Source organism: Heloderma suspectum, chromosome 5 (assembly GCF_057233095.1).
Source record: "Heloderma suspectum isolate Gila_16-S chromosome 5, 16-S_ref, whole genome shotgun sequence".
NCBI lineage: Eukaryota > Metazoa > Chordata > Lepidosauria > Squamata > Helodermatidae > Heloderma > Heloderma suspectum.
In genome coordinates, this window is record NC_139462.1 from 76,771,527 (window position 1) to 76,790,392 (window position 18,866).

The 18,866-nt window shown below is 46.1% G+C and overlaps 1 protein-coding gene across 2 annotated transcripts in view; it reads right to left on the reverse strand.

The window, feature by feature from the left end:
• MFAP3L (microfibril associated protein 3 like) overlaps positions 1 to 18,645 on the reverse strand; it is a 39,847-nt gene extending 21,202 nt beyond the window's left edge. The window contains exons 1-2 of one of the 2 annotated variants that reach the window (XM_084860288.1): positions 18,355 to 18,645; positions 17,299 to 17,416 (exon numbers count right to left, since the gene is read on the reverse strand). The gene's annotated coding sequence lies outside the window, so the exon portion shown is untranslated. The remainder of the gene's footprint in view (positions 1 to 17,298; positions 17,417 to 18,354) is intronic. The other variant, XM_084860289.1, reaches the window with a different exon arrangement.
• Between the last annotated feature and the right edge of the window lie 221 nt (positions 18,646 to 18,866).

The window sequence follows — 18,866 nt, forward strand, 5'->3', positions numbered from 1 at the left end:
CCTTAAAGAAAGCCTCCCTGTCAGTGCTACCAATAATTTGGGCTGGGAAAGAAAGTGGGTGGGAAAAGCTGGTGTTGGGACAATCCTATTACAAGCAGAGCTACAACTTCGATAGAGTTTGGGCTTGTTTCATAACAGGTTTGGAGCGGGGAACATTTCAGTTTGCCTTTCCCACCCCTCATTATGAATTTCAGTGCCATCACTATCCTAACATACACATTGTGTATTTTTGGTCTGAGGCCTAGGAGGCCTCCCCTGTTCCTCAGCCACGCAGGAGCATGAGACTAAAGAAACTGACACCGTCCCTTTAAGAATTGCAATCAGTATCCAGCAGGGGTGGAGCCACTGAAAGAGCAGACTCTGCCAGCCTTCCTAAGGCTTCAGTAGACTGCAGCCCTTCCTCAGAACAACAGCTCGTTATGGGAGAACCTTCTAGCCACGACTTTATGCAGCGCGCTCTTCAAAGACTTGCCTTGTCTGATGTGGAGTCTGCTTTGCTTTGTGTGCAGAACAGACTGTAAGCACTGTGTGCAGACTGCTTCACCTGGGCCTCGTGCCGAGCCTGGGCAGTGGGCCACTGAGAAGGGTGTTGCTGCTGCTGCTGCTTGCAGCACCGGCTAAACTATGTTGTGAAAAAGATTGAAAAGAACTATGCCACCACGACTTATCCCAATTAACCCCCAGCCTCCCAAAATTCCCAGAATTCCGTTCTGCCCCCTACAAAAATGTAATTTGTTCTCACACTTTTTGGAAGAAAACGCAGATTTCTGTTTTTGGCAGCGACATGGAGTCGGGCCTTCTCTGTAGTGGCACCCACTCAGTGGAATGACCTCCTCTCTGAGGTACGTCAGGCCTCAACGCTGGTGTATTTTAGGTGTTTATTTAAAATGTATCTGTCTGCTTTGGCGTTCCCCCAGCCATGAGCTATCTTTGTACCAATCTCATGACACTACTGTGTGTATGTGTGTGTGGTGTTTGTTTGACCACTTCGGGATATGTTTGAAATGAGAAGCAGTATATAAATACTGCTAACTCATTCTATGAATGCCGATCTTTGTATAGCCAAAACAGCCCCGTTCATGCAGAAGAGAGAGGTATCAGCAAGCTCAGAGGAACCCCAAGTTTTGCAGAATTATGAAACCCCTCTAGGAAATAAACTAAGGGGAAATCCCTCGCAAACATAATGAGGAATGAGCATACTCAGTGGCCGTAGAATGTGGAATGTCTGTTGGTGTGTGGAGCAGGGGAGGACGGAACAGAATGGAGTATCCTGGAAAAGGGCATGGCTGGAGCCCTAAACACTCCATGCTGCAATGTTTTGTTGCTGGTCCTATTTGTTTGTTCTCTAAAAGGCAGGAGTCCAAGCACACCCATACAATTTCTCCTCAGCTGTTGGGCAGTCATACATGTTACATTCAGAACAGAATTCAGAACTGGAGAACCCATACGCCAACTGCCATCTTCGTAACTAGTTCTGTCTGTAAAGCTTTTTTGTTTCAAAAGTAAAAACAGTAAACATTGAGCCCACAATGGCCTGGTTTGCATGTCACAACAACATGAGGTGTTTTTTTTTAAATGCTGGGTTGATATGAATGAGTGAGAACGAGCGAGCATACTGGCTCCCACCACCCAATCGCTCTCGCTGCAAGCAGGAAGGGCTAACAACCCAAGGCCATTGTTCAGTATTGTGTGCGATCTGGAAACTGTGGGTTATTGGGGAAGTAGGTTCCGAATCTGGGTTGTCTCTCCCCCAACAACCTAGAGCATCTCTGTTGTTGTTGTTGTTGTTCAGTCGTTCAGTCGTGTCCGACTCTTCGTGACTCCATGGACCATAGCACGCCACGCCTTCCTGTCCTGCGCTCTCTCCCGGAGCGTGCTCAAGTTCATATTCATTGCATCCGTGATGCTATCTAGCCATCTCATCCTCTGCCGTCCCCTTCTCCTTTTGCCTTCAGTCTTTCCCAGCATCAGGGTCTTTTCCAGGGAGTTTTCTCTTCGCATTAGGTGGCCAAAATATTGGAGCTTCAGCTTCATTATCTGTCCTTCCAATGAGCAGTCAGGGTTGATTTCCTTTAGGATGGACTGATTTGACCTCTTTGCAGTCCAGGGGACTCGTAAGAGTCTTCTCCAGCACCACAGTTCGAAAGCATCAATTCTTCGGCGCTCAGCCTTCCTTATAGTCCAGCTCTCACAGCCATACATTACTACTGGGAAAACCATAGCTTTGATTAGACGGACCTTTGTCAGCAAGGTGATGTCTCTGCTTCTTACTATGCTGTCTAGGTTGGCCATAGCTTTCCTCCCAAGGAGCAAGCGTCTTTTAATTTCATGGCTACAGTCACCGTCTGCGGTGATCTTGGAGCCCAAGAAAGTAAAATCTGTCACTGCTTCCATTTCTTCCCCTTCTATATGCCAGGAAGTGATAGGGCCAGATGACATGATCTTAGTTTTTTTAATGTTGAGTTTCAAACCAGCTTTTGCACTCTCCTCTTTCACCCTCAACAAGAGGCTCTTGAGATCCTCTTCGCTTTCTGCCATTAGGGTGGTATCGTCTGCATATCGGAGGTTGTTGATAATTCTCCCGGCAATCTTAATTCCGACCTCTGATTCATCCAACCCGGCGTTTCTCATGATGTACTCTGCATATAAGTTAAATAAGCAGGGTGACAATATGCAGCCTTGTCGTACTCCTTTCCCAATTTTGAACCAATCGGTTGTTCCATCTCTGGTTCTTACTGTTGCTTCTTGACCCTCGTACAGGTTTCTCAGGAGACAGGTAAGGTGGTCTGGTACTCCCATCGCTTTAAGAATTTGCCACAGTTTGTTGTGATCCACACAATCAAAGGCTTTAGCGTAGTCAATTAAGCAGAAATAGACGTTTTTCTGGAATTCTCTTGCTTTCTCCAAGATGCAGCGAATGTTGGCGATTTGATCTCTAGTTCCTCTGCCTCTTTGAAACCCAGCTTGTACTTCCGGTAGTTCTCGGTTCGCATACTGCTGAAGCCTAGCTTGTAGGATTTTGAGCATCACCTTGCTGGCATGTGAAATGAGCGCAATTGTGCGGTAGTTTGAACACTCTTTGGCGTTGCCCTTCTTTGGAATTGGAATGTAAACTCACCTTTTCCAGTCTTGTGGCCACTGTTGAGTGTTCCAGATTTGTTGGCATATTGAATGCAGCACTTTAACAGCATCATCTTTTAGGATTTTAAATAGCTCGGCTGGAATACTGTCATCTCCGCTAGCTTTGTTGTTACTAATGCTTCCTAAGGCCCACTTGACTTCACTCTCTAGGATGTCTGGCTCAAGTTCAGTGACCGCACTATAATGGCTATCAGGGACATTCAGATCTTTCCTGTATAGTTCTTCTGTGTATTCTTGCCACCTCTTCTTAATCTCATCTGCTTCTGTTAGGTCCCTGCCTTCTTTGTCCTTTATCATGCCCGTCTTTGCACAAAACGTTCCCTTGAGATCTCCAATTTTCTTGAAGAGATCTCTAGTCTTTCCCATTCTGTTGTTTTCCTCGATTTCTTTGCATTGTTCATTTAAGAAGGCCTTCTTGTCTCTCCTTGCTATTCTCTGGAACCCTGCATTCAGTTGGATATATCTTCCCCTTTCTCCTTTGCTTTTCGCTTCCCTTCTTTCCTCAGCTACTTGTAAAGCCTCATCAGACAGCCACTTGGCTTTCTTGCATTTCTTTTTCTTTGGGACGGATTTCGTTGCTGCCTCCTGAACAATGTTACGGACCTCCGTCCATAGTTCCTCAGGCACTCTGTCTATCAGGTCTAATCCCTGAAATCTATTTGTCACCTCCACTGTATATTCATAAGGGATATGATTTAGGTCATACCTGAACGGTTTAGTGGTTTTCCCGACGTTCTTCAATTTAAGCCGAAATTTTGCAAGAAGCAGCTCATGATCTGAGCCACAGTCAGCTCCAGGTCTTGTTTTTACTGACTGTATGGAGCTTCTCCATCTTTGGCTGCAAAGGACATAATCCATCTGATTTCGATATTGACCATCTGGTGACGTCCATGTGTAGAGTCGCCTCTTGTGCTGTTGGAAAAGAGTGTTTGCTATGATCAGCATGTTCTCTTGGCAAAACTCTATTAGCTTTTGTCCTGCTTCATTTTGTACACCAAGGCCATGCCTGCCTGTTATCCCGGTGATTTCTTGACTTCCTACTTTAGCATTCCAGTCCCCTATGATGAAGAGGATATCTTTTTTTGGTGTTAGTTCTAGAAGGTGTTGTAGGTCTTCATAGAACCGATCAACCTCAGCTTCTTCGGCCTCAGTGGTTGGGGCATAGACTTGAATTACTGTGATGTTGAATGGTTTGCCTTGGATTCGTACTGAGATCATTCTATCATTTTTAAGATTGTACCCCAGTACTGCTTTTCCCACCCTTTTGTTGACTATGAGTGCTACTCCATTTCTTCTAAGGGATTCTTGCCCACAATAGTAGATATGATGGTCACCTGAATTAAATTCACCCATGCCTGTCCATTTTAGTTCGCTGATTCCCAAAATGTCGATGTTCAATCTTGCCATCTCATGTTTGACCACCTCCAGCTTACCTTGATTCATTGATCTGACATTCCAGGTTTCTAAACAATATTGTTCTTTACAGCATCGGATTTTCTTTTCACCGCCAGACACATCCACAGCTGAGTGTCCTTTCGGGTTTGGCCCAGCCGCTTCACTCTTTCTGGCGCTACTTGGAAATACCCTCTGCTCTTCCCCAGTAGCATATTGGACACCTTCCGACCTGAGGGGCTCATCTTCCGGCGTCATATCTTTTAGCCTTGTGATACGTTCCATGGGGTTTTCTTGGCAAGAATACTGGAGTGGGTTGCCATTTCCTTCTCCAGTGGACCACATTTTGTCAGAACTCTCTGCCATGACCTGTCCGTCTTGGGTGGCCCTGCACGGCATAGCTTATGGCTTCACTGAGTTACGCAAGCCCCTTCGCCACAACAAGGCAGTGATCCATGAAGGGGAGAGCATCTCTACACCAGCCTAAATTCATTTAAAATGGGGATCCTTTTACACATGCTTCCCCCTACACTTTCTTTCTTCCTTTTCCCCCTTATCTGAGTCTTCCATATGTTTCATTATACAGCCGTAGGTGGTGCTGTGGTCTAGCTCCTCTTATTGCGAGTTTTCCTCTTTTCACGAGGGAACTCAAGCAGAACTCATAGCTCCTTATCTCTGACCTTTTAAAAAAAATGGAATAAAGGTCATTTAGTGCAGGAGACGCCCTGGAGGTTCACAATGTCATCTAAAGGACCTGCAAACTTCTGTGAGTAACCAATCTCAATGGCAGGATAAACGCTCCGTGTGAAGAAGCCCCAAGAGTTCCTGGTTCACACACAATGCTAAACAACCTGGGGATTGAGCATCCTTGGGTTGTTTAGCCCCTCCCACCTGCAGCAGGAGCAGTCAGGTGGCAGGAGCAGCATGCTTGTGCTTTCTCACCCACTTTACAACAAACTGGGTTTTTAAAAAACCCGGGTTGTTGTGACGTGCAAACCAGGCCAATAACATCACAGCATCTAAAAATGACTTTCCAACGGCAAGTGTCCCCACCTGAACTAAAAGGTTTAGAAGCACTTAATATACAGAGCTTGTCCATCATGTGAGTTTCCATTCCTGCTCTACATTCCTGGTGGCTGCTGAAGGAAGTATGTTGACACACAATGATGATGAGTTACCAAAGGGAGGCCTTTTTGAAGACCAATTGTGTAGCACACATATCACATGATCTTGCCCTTTGTCACAGGAAATGAGATGGGTCTTTTCTACCTGTTGGAATAACACACTCATGAGGGATGTACATGAAAAATGCCCAAAGGAGGATTTAATGTTGCTATCACTCGTATCTCACTGGAGTGAAATCAACCTGTGTTAATTAAACTGCAGGATGATAAAATCTGCTTTTTTTCATGAAAACTCAACCCCCTCCACAATCAATCCACACCCCAGCTGATCTCACATAATCATTGCAGAAACAAATAAGAAGCAGGTCAGAAAGAGAAAGGAAGTGAAGAAAATGCTGATTGCACTGTAATTAATAGTGTGTGGAGTTTTATCAATGCACTTGTGTCCACTGGTAAGACACTACAAAAACTGGTGTAATTGTATATATGTGGTTGTATATGGGCTCTTTTTTTTTTTAATACAGCACTTGACCAGTGTGCAGGAGTGAATGGGTGCATCAGCAAAATGCTACACAAAAAAACCTTGATGCAATCATACCTATGATCAAATCAGAATTACTTCTCCCAGTTTTATTATCAGTGCACACATGTGCTTCAGTATTTTTCCTGTAAATTACATTTTGTTTTCTACTTTTATTTACTAACATAAAGCTGTTTTTCCTTGCAATCTGGGCATATGAATACTCATCTAAAATTATTTCATTATTTAATATGTACAAATAACAGTACAGCCTCTTTCATCCAAGTGCTAACTGGCCTGGGAGAAATCCAGAACTTTTGGACAATAAAACTGTTGTATAGTGACATACTTTAATCCACTGCCCAAACAGTGGTTATTACATTGTAAACAGAACACTTCTCAGCTGTTTTCTGTACAGTATATTAAGTGGCTACAATGGCTTACTTAGGAGCATAGTCTCATCAGGGCTAAATCTAAACAAAATCACAGCCTTGGCTAATATTTTAAGAAAACTACGTAAACCAGCAGGGTTTACAGACCCAGGTTTTTGTAGGTCCTCAGGGTAAGAGATCTACACTGTATGTCTCCCACACCCCACGTTCCTGGCAAGAAATTTGCTTCACTTCTATAATCCTTAATCTGCTAAACCCAGGGATATCTTTGACACTGGTTATAAGAAATTCACCAGGTCTGGGCCTCAGCTTGACAGGCTCAAACATTCACTGGCCCTAAAGGTGCAATCCTATGCATGTTTAGACAGAAAAAGTCCTACAACTCCCACCATTCCCAAACCACCAGGGAATGCTGGGAGTTGTAGGACATTTTTTCTGTCTAAACATGCATAGGATTGCACCTTAAGCAACTCTGACTTGTCAGATGTTGGTGTAGGCCAGCTATCCCCAACATGGTAGCCTACAGCTGTTTTGGACTTCAACTCCCATCAGCCCCAGTCAGCACAGCCAATAAACCAGGTCTAAACCACTGAAGAAGCATAACTGCCTGCTTCAGCTATTTTGTCTTGACAGGGCCACTTCCCATGCTATGTTTATGTGGAAAAGGTTAAGAGTTGTGCTCTTTCGCTTGAGGATAGTTGGATGCATACTCATGTTCTGGAAGTATGCTGTTTCCCGCCTCCCAGCTGAGCAGAGCAGAGCAGAGCAAGCTGCTCCAGCTGGTCCAGGGACTACAGAAGCAGGCAAGCTCCCAGAGAGCGAGCGAACAGGGGGAGCAAACAGGAGTTGGCCAGGGGAGTTGCAGTGGTTGAAGAGACAAAGGAGACAAAGGAGACAGAGGCTAAGAGGTAAGTGGGTTGCAGGAAACCCAGGGCGCTGCCCTTTATCCTTCTGATTGGCTGTGAGCTCACCAGGTGCTTCTGAGAGCTCCAACTGAATAGGAGGGGTGTGGCCTGAGTACTCCCAGCAGCTGACTGGGCGGGAAGCTTCAGTCTGTTTCCCGCCTCCCAGCTGAGCAGAGCAGAGCAGAGCAAGCTGCTCCAGCTGGTCCAGGGACTACAGAAGCAGGCAAGCTCCCAGAGAGCGAGCGAACAGAGCGAGCGAACAGGGGGAGCAAACAGGAGTTGGCCAGGGGAGTTGCAGTGGTTGAAGAGACAAAGGAGACAAAGGAGACAGAGGCTAAGAGGTAAGTGGGTTGCAGGAAGCCCAGGGCGCTGCCCTTTATCCTTCTGATTGGCTGTGAGCTCACCAGGTGCTTCTGAGAGCTCCAACTGAATTGGAGGGGTGTGGCCTGAGTACTCCCAGCAGCTGACTGGGCAGGAAGCTTCAGTCTGTTTCCCACCTCCCAGCTGAGCAGAGCTGAGCAGAGCAGAGCAGAGCAAGCTGCTCCAGCTGGTCCAGGGACTACAGAAGCAGGCAAGCTCCCAGAGAGCGAGCGAACAGAGCGAGCGAACAGGGGAAGCAAACAGGAGTTGGCCAGGGGAGTTCGGCAGGGGAGGTCAAGGGGGAGGCCCCTAACATTTATTTTTATTTTTTTTACTAACTTTTTTTCATTTATTTGACTTGTAGCACACACTTCCACACCAGTGGGACTCTGCTTTTAACCTCTACTGAGTAGAGGAGCAGGCACAGGCTAGTCTAGAACAATCACAGAGCTAGACACAAAAAGGGAAAAGAGGCTATGGAAGGACAAGACTCTCCAGTGGTGGTGACCTGCAAGGTGTGTGCAGTGTTTGTTTTCTTGCCTGAGAACAACATGGCCTACACCTGCAACAAGTGCAAGTTGATCACGCTGCTGGAGGAAAAAGTAAGTGGACTGGAGCGGCGACTGTCGACCCTCCGGGGAATAAGAGAACACGAAGAGTTCTTGGACAGAATGGGGGAACTACAGCAGCAAAGGGCAGACCAGAAGCTTGAAGAGCAACAGCAAGATGAGGCAGTGGGAAATGCTGAGGTGAAGAAAAATGGAATAGAGGATACTCCTTGGAAAACTGTGACAGTTAGGAGAAGAAGAACTAGACGCCACTCTGCACCAGTGGAAGCAGTGGAGCTGTGGAACCGATTCCAGGTACTTGCAGATGAGACTGGAGGACAGCCTGCAGAGGAAGAATCACAGGGGAACCTGCATTAGAGTGAGCAAGAGGCTAAAGGTCAGTCAAACAGAGGCGATGAAACCCAGGCCTACAAGAAGAAGAAGAGAAGAGTGGTAGTAGTGGGAGACTCCTTGCTGCGTGGGATCGAGACCCAAATATGTCGCGAAGACCCATGGACTCGCCAGGTATGTTGTCTCCCGGGAGGACAGATTAGAGATGTGACTCAAAGGTTGCCTGCACTCATAAAGCCCACTGACAGGTATCCCTTTCTTCTCATCCATGTGGGAACAAATGATACCGCCAAGCGGAGCTACGAAGAGATCACGTCAGCCTTTGAAGCTTTGGGAAGGAAACTCAAGAACTTTGGGGCCCAGATAGTTTTCTCATCCATCCTTCCAGTAGTTAGAAGAGGGATAGAAAGGGAACGAAAAATACTCCAGGTGAATGACTGGCTATGAAGGTGGTGCTGACGAGAGAGATTTGGATTCTGAGACCACGGGCTATACTTCCTGGAAGATGGGCTGTTGGCTAGGGATGGGTTGCACCTCACAAAGGCTGGGAAGAATGTGTTTGGCCACAGCATGAAGAACTTCATCAGGAGGGCTTTAAACTGAATCCTACGGGGAAGGGAGATGTAATGTTGGGGGTAACAATGGACATAGGCGCATGCACTGCAGTGGAGAGAACAGCTCTGATAGCGCCCAATAATAGTCTTCAGACACAGGTAGGAAGAAAGCCAGACTATGAAGCACATGGTCTTCGATGTCTATATACTAATGCCCAGAGTATGGGAAACAAACAGAACGAACTTGAACTCTTAATACAAGAGGGAAATTATGACCTGATAGGTATAACTGAGACTTGGTGGGATGACTTTCATGACTGGAATACAGCAATTGAAGGATATAACTTGTTCAAAAAGAACAGGAGGAACAGAAAGGGAGGTGGGGTTGCACTGTATGTGAAAAATACATATCTCTGCACAGAAATACAGGAGGAGGAGCTTGGTAGCCCCATCGAGAGCATCTGGGTTGAAATAAATGGAGCAAAGAATAAAAGGAACCTGGTGGTCGGAGTCTACTACCGGCCACCCAATCAAGGAGAAGACAAGGATGAAACTTTTGAAAAGCAAATAGCCAATGTTTTAAGGAAGCATGATGTAGTAGTAATGGGGGACTTCAATTTCCCCGATATTTGTTGGGAGACAAATTCTGCAAAACATGGCCCCTCCAGGAAATTCCTGACTTGTGTGGCGGATAACTTCCTCCTACAGAAAGTAGAGGAAGGAACTAGAGGATTGGCTATCCTTGACTTGATCCTAACCAACAGAGATGACTTAGTGGATAAAGTAGCAGTTACAGGAACTCTGGGGGAAAGCGACCATGTTGTACTTGAGTTCTTGGTTCTAAGGGAAGCAAAAGCCGAGTGTAGTCAAACGCGTACCCTGGATTTTAGGAAAGCTGATTTTCATAAACTCAGAACAATGAACAGTAAGGTCCCATGGCAAGCGATGCTAGCGAGAAAAGGAGTCCAAGATGGGTGGGAGCTTTTAAAAAAGGAAATTCTCAAGGCACAATCACAAACAATTCCAACAAGAAGAAAAGGTGGAAGACAACAGAAGAAGCCAATGTGGCTTCACAAAAAGCTTAGGGATGACCTGAAAACAAAAAAGGACACATATAGGAAGTGGAAAGAAGGCCAAGTAACAAAGGAAGAGTACAGGCAGATAGCACAGAATTGCAGGGATGGTGTCAGGAAGGCTAAAGCTGAGAATGAGCTGAGGTTAGCAAGGGATGTTAAAAACAACAAAAAGGCTTTCTTCAGCTACGTGCATAGTAAAAGGCAGAGGAAAGAAATGGTGGTTCAGCTATTAAATAAGGATGGAAAAATGATAACAGATGACAAAGAAAAGGCAGAGGTGCTCAATTCCTACTTTGGCTCAGTCTTCTCCCAAAAGAGGGTCTATGACCCCCCTGGCAAAGGCGAAGTACAGGCTGAAGGGGCAGGATTGCAGCTTGAGATCGACAGGCATATGGTCAAGGAACACCTCATTACTTTGAATGAGTTCAAATCTCCAGGGCCAGATGAACTGCATCCTAGAGTAATAAAGGAACTGGCAGAAGAACTCTCAGAACCGCTGTCTATTCTCTTTGAGAAATCATGGAGGATGGGGGAAGTGCCAGATGACTGGAGGGCTAACGTTGTCCCTATCTTCAAAAAGGGTAAAAAGGAGGAACCTGGGAACAACAGACCAGTCAGTCTGACATCAATCCCTGGGAAAATTCTGGAGCAGATCATAAAGCAATCCATCTGGGAGCACCTTGACAACAATGCCGTGATTACTCGAAGCCAACATGGATTTGTCAAAAACAAGTCCTGCCAGACAAATCTGATCTCATTTTTTGATCAAGTAACCTCCCTTGTAGACCATGGGAATGCTGTAGACATCATATACCTCGACTTCAGCAAAGCTTTCGACAAAGTGCCCCATGATATCCTGATGAGCAAACTAGCTCGAAGTGGGCTAGATGAAACAACGATCCGGTGGATCCACAGTTGGCTACAGAATCGGACTCAAAGAGTGCTTATCAATGGGACCTTCTCAAGCTGGGGAGAGGTAACGAGTGGGGCACCGCAGGGCTCAGTCCTGGGCCCAGTGCTCTTCAACATTTTTATTAATGACTTGGAGGAGGAGGTGCAGGGAATGCTGATCAAATTTGCAGATGACACAGAATTGGGAGGGATAGCTAATACTTTGGAAGACAGAAACAAAATTCAAAGTGATCTGGATAGACTGGAGCGCTGGGCAGAAAACAACAGAATGGCATTTAATAGGGACAAATGCCAAGTTCTGCACCTAGGAAAAAGAAACCAAATGCACAGTTACAAGATGGGGGATACGTGGCTCAACCACACTACGAGCGAGAAGGATCTTGGAATTGTTGTTGATCACAAGCTGAATATGAGCCAACAATGTGATGTGGCTGCAAAAAAGGCAAATGCTATTTTGGGCTGCATTCATAGAAGCATCGCTTCCAAATCCCGGGAAGTACTAGTTCCCCTCTAATCAGCACTGGTTAGGCCTCATCTGGAGTACTGTGTCCAGTTCTGGGCACCACACTTTAAGAAGGATGCAGACAAACTGGAGAGGGTTCAGAGGAGGGCAACAAAGATGATCAGGGGACTGGAAACAAAGCCCTATGAAGAGAGACTGAAAGAACTGGGCATGTTTAGCCTTGAGAAGAGAAGACTGAGGGGAGATATGATAGCACTCTTCAAGTACTTGAAAGGTTGTCACAGAGAAGAAGGCCAGGATCTCTTCTTGATCATCCCAGAGTGCAGGACACGGAATAATGGGCTCAAGTTACAGGAAGCCAGATTCCGGCTGAACATCAGGAAAAACTTCCTGAGTGTCAGAGCAATACGACAATGGAACCAATTACCTGGGGAGGTGGTGGGCTCTCCCACACTGGAGGCCTTCAAGACGAGGCTGGACAGCCATTTGTCGGGGATGCTCTGACTTGGATTCCTGCATTGAGCAGGGGGTTGGACTCGATGGCCTTGTAGGCCCCTTCCAACCCTACTATTCTATGATTCTATGATTCTAAGTGGCCATGCATGCACACCTCCAGAGGCAGGACGTGGGCCACATCATGGATGATATTTCTTTCTTTGGTTGTGGGCCACCTGTACTTTTCTCTGCTGCTCCTAGAAGACACTGAGACTACACGTTTCATAAATTCCCGACCTCCAGCTTCTCAGTGGCAATGGGTTCTTTCACACTTCTCAATGGGATTCCATTTTGGCAATAGTTGCTTATTACTCTTTAGTGCTGTTCTCAGCTCTGTGGGGTAATTAGACCAAGAGTTGCTGCTTTTCAATCTAATCATCATCTATTTTCTATCGTGTAAATGTGAGCAGTAGACTCTGTAGTAAAATTCTGTGTTTCCCCCATTCCTACTCACTTTTCATTTGTGAGCTACCATTCCGGCTCAGCAGCAAGATATTTCTTTCATACGCTCCAACATTTATCAGATGAAAATAGATACATGTATGGCCAATTAAGTAAAGAGAGGAAATGGTTCATTTCCAGTGGGATAGTAAACAAGAAGCCTAAGCAAGCTGCTTCCATGGTGACCCAGTGACTGGCACCCCCGGTTATGGAATTTTTCAAATCTTAAATTTAACATGAGCTTTACTACCGTCTAGCAAACAATGGGGTGGGCATTGCAGGTGTAGCACATTACCATGTGATCTACCCTAACCACATGGGCTGGCAGAAGATATAGATGGAGTGGTTTGAGAGCAACCGTGGAGGAGGCAGCAAGCACACTAGTCCAGCTCACATGTTAATGGGGACGACAAAATACCCTGCCAGCTAAGTAAGTACATTTGATGATGTGCTCTAGTGTAACCCATAACCAACAACAATGAAATCTCTGTGTTAAGTCATAGGAAAGAACATAGGATACTGCCTTATACTGAGTCCCGACCATTGATCCATTCAGCTCAGTATTAAACAAGACTGGCAGCCATTTTCCAGGATTGCAGGCAGGGGTCTCATCCAGCACTGTCTGGAGTTCTTAGAATAGAAGCTGAGCCCTTCTGTATGCAACCCATGTGCTCTACCACTGAACATTGTCCCCTCCCTTATTGCCCTATACAAGGGGAAAATAACACAGGAGTTATCTATCTCCTTGTCTTACTTAAGATCTCATGATCGAGACCCGTCCAATGGCCACCATTGGAATCAAAGTAATGGAGCTGATGAACCTTTAGTGTATTCTAGTAAAGGCAGCTCCTGCATTCTTATCAATACAGAATTATGTTACACTGATATATATTAAAGAACTAGAACATATATTGGGAAAATAAGTATTGTACCAATTAAATGAATAGTCTTAGAGGACATGACCTTCAAGAAGGTCACCACTCAGAAATGAGATAAAAATGTTACTGGGCAAATTATCTGCTAGAACAAAACAGATCCCAAAAAATTCATTTCACTCTCTGAAGGATTCAGACCTATTATTGGATACTTAAAATTTATAGCCCCACATATGAAGTTTATAAACTACAAATGAAATAGGAACATATTGAATAGTCTTGTCTGCTGTTTTCGTATAAGTATCTTTCATTGCAGGACTATCTTATATTGTTCTATCTTATATTGTAGGAATTCATCATGTAAGATTACTAGGAGAGGCACAAGGCTGCATGACTGCCCCTTAGGCTATTGACAGCATCTCAATAAGTATCTTGTGGGACTACTATAAAAAGAACCATTTTTAATTAAAAGTGCTGAAAGATACTGGCAGTTGAAATTAAAATCTAAGAACTTCGTGCCTGTGTGTGTTTCTGTGAAAAATCATAATTTAGACAAATTATTTACTCCTATTTGTCTCTTCAGAGCATGGCACAATAAATTAAAAACCATGTTCAAAATTATTTTGGTTGGGTTGGGTAAGGGTTAGGGATCCTTAGGGGACTTCTTAGTTAAGCTCATGGAAGCATTAAGAGTTATAGCTTTCAGTAGCCTGTGGTGTTGTCTAGCAGATCATCGCCTAACTCCTGGTTTGTTGATGCCCTCAAGGAATTTTAAAAGGTTAGTTAGATAAATTTTCTCTTGTACTCCCTCTGATCCTGGAGATGTTTGGAAGGGTAAAGGTGTTGAGAAGGAGCAAGTGTCTGGATGCTCCAGGTGAATTTGCTTACCTGGGGCTTCTTTTCTCAGGGCCAAATTAGACATGATGCATATCGAACACAACCAACCTTATAACAGTTCTGGGTGGCCTGAGCAATCTTGGGATCAAGTGGGATGAGGAGGGTGGAGTTTAACTCTTTTTCTTCCTGCCACAGTTCCAACAAAAAATGCATCTCTAGAGGTGCTATTTGCATTTCAAGGGAATTCTGTCCATGGAGGCTTCCCTTGAAATATAAATAGGAGCTTCAGAAAGGTGATTTTTGTTTGGATTGTGGCAGGGAGAGAAAGAGTTAAACTCCCCCTTTCCATGGTCCAGAGGTTTCTCAGGCTTCCCAGGGCTGCTATTTCTATAAGTAAAAACATGCACATATAGTTCAAGTCTGCTTTGGCCCTGAGTATACTCCCTTTCCTGAATTACTCGCAAACTACATTTTGGCCATCCTTGGTCTATAGTAGTATGGCTAGCCTTTCTGGACAGTGTGCCAGAAAGTCAAATGCAAAATATTAGATAGTGGCTGAATCTACACATAGCAGTTTTACCATTATCATACTCCAGTGATAACTGGTCATTGGTGCCCACTGGTGTCACGCGCACCGATAGTTATCATTGCAGTATGATAACGGTAAAACCGCTATGTGTAGATTTCCCTCAGTGACACCACTCTGCACCATAGTACATCCCCCACCCAAACAAAAAGTAAACTAAATTCCAACAGCCATGTTGGTTCATTAGAAGAAGGAGAAAAAAGCAGGAATGGTGTTGCTATACCCTTTTAGGACCAAGTAAAAAACCGTAAAGCAGTAAGAGTTTCACAGTACTGCCAAAGAAGGAAAGGACAGAGAAAAAGCTGTTGTTGGAAGAGGGCATAATAGAAGTCATGTCTCCTGTGAGTTGCAATCTTAAAATGGGTGATTCAGGATGTTCTTTTCAGACTAATTAAGTCTGAAATGTCATATTTCGTCACGCAAGACTACTCAGGGCAAAGGATCATCGGTTGCCCTTACGATATGGGGACAAGGAAGCAATAGCCACTCTCCTGTTTAGAATATAATTGCTGATACTTCCTTGAATCCTTCTCTAGCACATCTGAGGGAGGCACTACACTTCAGTGACAGAGCACTTATTTTGCATGCAGAAGGTCTCTGGTTCAATCCCTGAAAGCTCCAGTTTAAATAGAGGATCAGGGAGCAGGTGGTGGAAAAGATCTCTACCTAAGATGCTGAAGATCTGCTGCCTGTCTACTGATCTCAATGAGAAACTAGTCTGACTGGTACAAGGCAGCTTCCCATGTATGGTACATAAAGTGCTTTTTCAGTATCTGCGGCCTCCTCTGGAATTCCCTCCCTAGAGAATTTTGTCAGGCTCCTTCGCCCCAGCTTTCAGGCATATGGTCAAGTCCCACTTCCTTTTAAAAGCATTCTGACAGTTTAGCTATGCATTTATGCTGCTGGTTTCCAATCTGAGTTCAGTGCTGTTTTATTATTGTTTAAGTATTTAAATTATATATCAGTGGATATAATGGCTTGGAGTCCTAAGTTAAGTTACTTTAGGGCACAATCCTATGCCTGTCTAAATATAAAAGTCCTACAATTCCCAGCATGACCCAGCCGGTATGCTGGGAGTTGTAGGACTTTTCTGTCTAAACATGCATAGATAGGATTGCACCCTTAATTAAGGATGTGACCAGAAAGAAATTTTCCTGTCTCCTCTCTTCCCAGCAGCCATCATACTTCATCCCACTTTGTCCAGGAGAACCCCCTAACCCTCCAGAGAGGCTTTTTGGGGGGGGGGCACAGGTGGCTGGTGGGGGGAGAGAGGGGATGGAAAACATTCCTTCCAGTCACTTCCTTAAGTTAACTTTTCTTAGGATCCAAGCTCCAGTGTTTTAGGCTGCAAAGAGAAAAGGTGGAGTATATATTGATTAAATCACTGAGTAGTCAAAATAAATATACAGCCACCTCATGCCTTGGTGTAGTTTCCCCAGTCCTGTTCCTGAGCTGGGGAAGAGGCATCAGTTCACAATGGGAATGAGAATAAGGTTGCCATCCGATGCCCAGTGGCTCGGAACTTGGAAGTAAGACCCACTGAGTTCAGAGGGATCGCGCTCCTGCTCTTGCCAAGGTGCACCAAAGATCACTGCTGTCGGTGCCCCTGGAGGCACCAGTGTTGGCTGCTAGCCACCCACAGTCTCTAGCAGCCAACAACCAAAGTAGGTGCACGTGAAGCAATAATGGAAAACGCATGCAAGGCACAAAATGTCAACACACAATGTGCAATACTATTCTGGGTGTGTTACCGTACCCGAATCTGATGGTGACCTGATGGGTTTGTTTCCGTCTTGTTCTTTTGCAGTACCTCCAGAGCTTCGTTCCTCCACCAAATTCTCCCTGGCTGAAATGAATGTGGGTGTCCACTTTCCAGGCCCAGGGTTGCATATGCACAGATTTTTCATAGCACAGCACCAGGCCTGCAGGCTGTCATCTGCCATTCCGATCCCAAACCTTCTTTACGGAAAGAGTTTCTGTGTGTTTCCTTCCCCTGCTTCCAGTTTGGGGCTACAAGGTAAAAAGGTGCCATCTGGACATGCCCTTGCTTTTTCCATTGCGCAGCTTAAGAAAGTCCCTCATCCTCCCTCCTTATTCTGCTGAAAGCTCTGGGGCTGCCAAAGACAGATCACCCCTACACACACACACACACACACATACACAGACACACACTTCCCAATGGCAAGACAAGATAACCTTTTCCCAGTTCCTTTGAAAAAGCCAGGGGTGGATCAATAGATTTTGAGGTTCTCCCACTCATAAACATGCCCAGTCAAGAGAAACAAAATGAAATCTGTGGCAATTTCTCGACATGAATTTCACCAACCTGCTTGGAGCTGCTGGGAGTCCCAATTTTAGAAGTTCTTTTCGTTTTCTTTTTTTAAAGGAAGATTCTGTGGCTTCAGCTTGTCTGGCTGCTGGCCTGGAAGTCCTTCTTCCTTGTGCTAGATATATAGAGGATTATGGCTACCTTTTTTGATGAGAGAAACGTTCTCTGCACATGCTCAAAGGCACGCTTTTAAAAAAAGAATTATTGCTCCATGTTCCAGAACAAGAAGCCTGCTGCTAGAGATTGGTATATTTTCCCTCTTTTCCTGTCCCATTTTCCTTTTGTATTGTGCCCCTTAAAGCCCAATCATATATCTAGATCTAGACCGAAGCCCCACGGAGTTTAATGGAGCTTTGTCCTAGGCAATTGGGCATGCATCCTTAGCCACTATTTGACACTGTAAATTGCCTCCAGTGCTTTTGTCAGAAAGGCCGTATACATAAATGGAGGCAATGCATAAAAGTAAATAGTTCTGCCCTGGCACAGCTTAAACCGTGCCCAAATCTTATTGCAGTGGAGACTGGTGGCTCTGGTGTCAGTGGGGCTGTGAATCCAGTCTGGGTTTCAGTCAGAACTCTGAAGGAGCTATCCAAGGTGCCGAACCTACTTTGGGGATTGGGTCCAGCACCTTGGATAGTTCCTTTAGAGTTCTGGCTGGTTCTGACTGAATGCTAGAGCGCATTCATAGCCCCACTGACATGGGAGCCAGCGGCTCCCACTGTCTTATTGTGGAGAGGCGTGATTTCGACCTTGCCCGACTTTCATCATCCCAAAAGCCGGTTTGGGGCGCCACAACTCCTACAAGTTGCAAGAAACGGAGCTGCTGAAGAGCCGTCATGTCTCTCTGAAAACATCACCCTTGTCTTTCTCCCCCCACCTCCCTCCTTCGCCAGTCCATTCCGCGTAGTTGGGAACGCTCCCTCCCTCCCTCTCCCTCTCTCTCTCCCTCTCTCACAGCGCTTGGAACCCCCGTCCCGACGTTATTTGCGCCATCAGCTGCCTCCTGCCACAGCGTTCCGCGACGCGGAAAAGACTCGGACGCGGAGGGCTTACACAGAGGTGGCTCGGCTGGCCGCCTTCAGTCCGCAGCCCTGCTCAGCGCTCCCGCGTCGGCATGTGGCCCGCTGCTTCCGGGCGGCGTTCGCTCCTGGAACGCCGGCGTGTCGAAGCCGGCTCTGCTCCGGAACGTCGGGATGCGGCTGCACCGTTCCGCGCGCGCGCGCCCTCGCACGCTTCTCCCGAAAGCCGCAGCGCTCAGGGCGGGCTCTCTCTCTCTCTCCCCCCCCCCCGCTCGCTCACTGCCCCTCGCGCGCGCGCGCGCGCACACACACACACACACACACAGCGCAAAGCGGCAGTCGGAGCGCTCCCGGCTTCAGCGTGCATAAGTAGGTCAGCGCACCACTGAGCATGCGCGACGTCGAGCCAGGCTGCCGTGAACACGCGCCTGGGCTGTCCTGTGCCTCTTTCCTTTCAGCGCCCACTGAAGGTCGCGCAACCCGCTGGACGGCGGGAAGGGGAGGCTCAGCCGCCGTGGGACCCTCGCTCCTCCTGTAGGGCGCCGG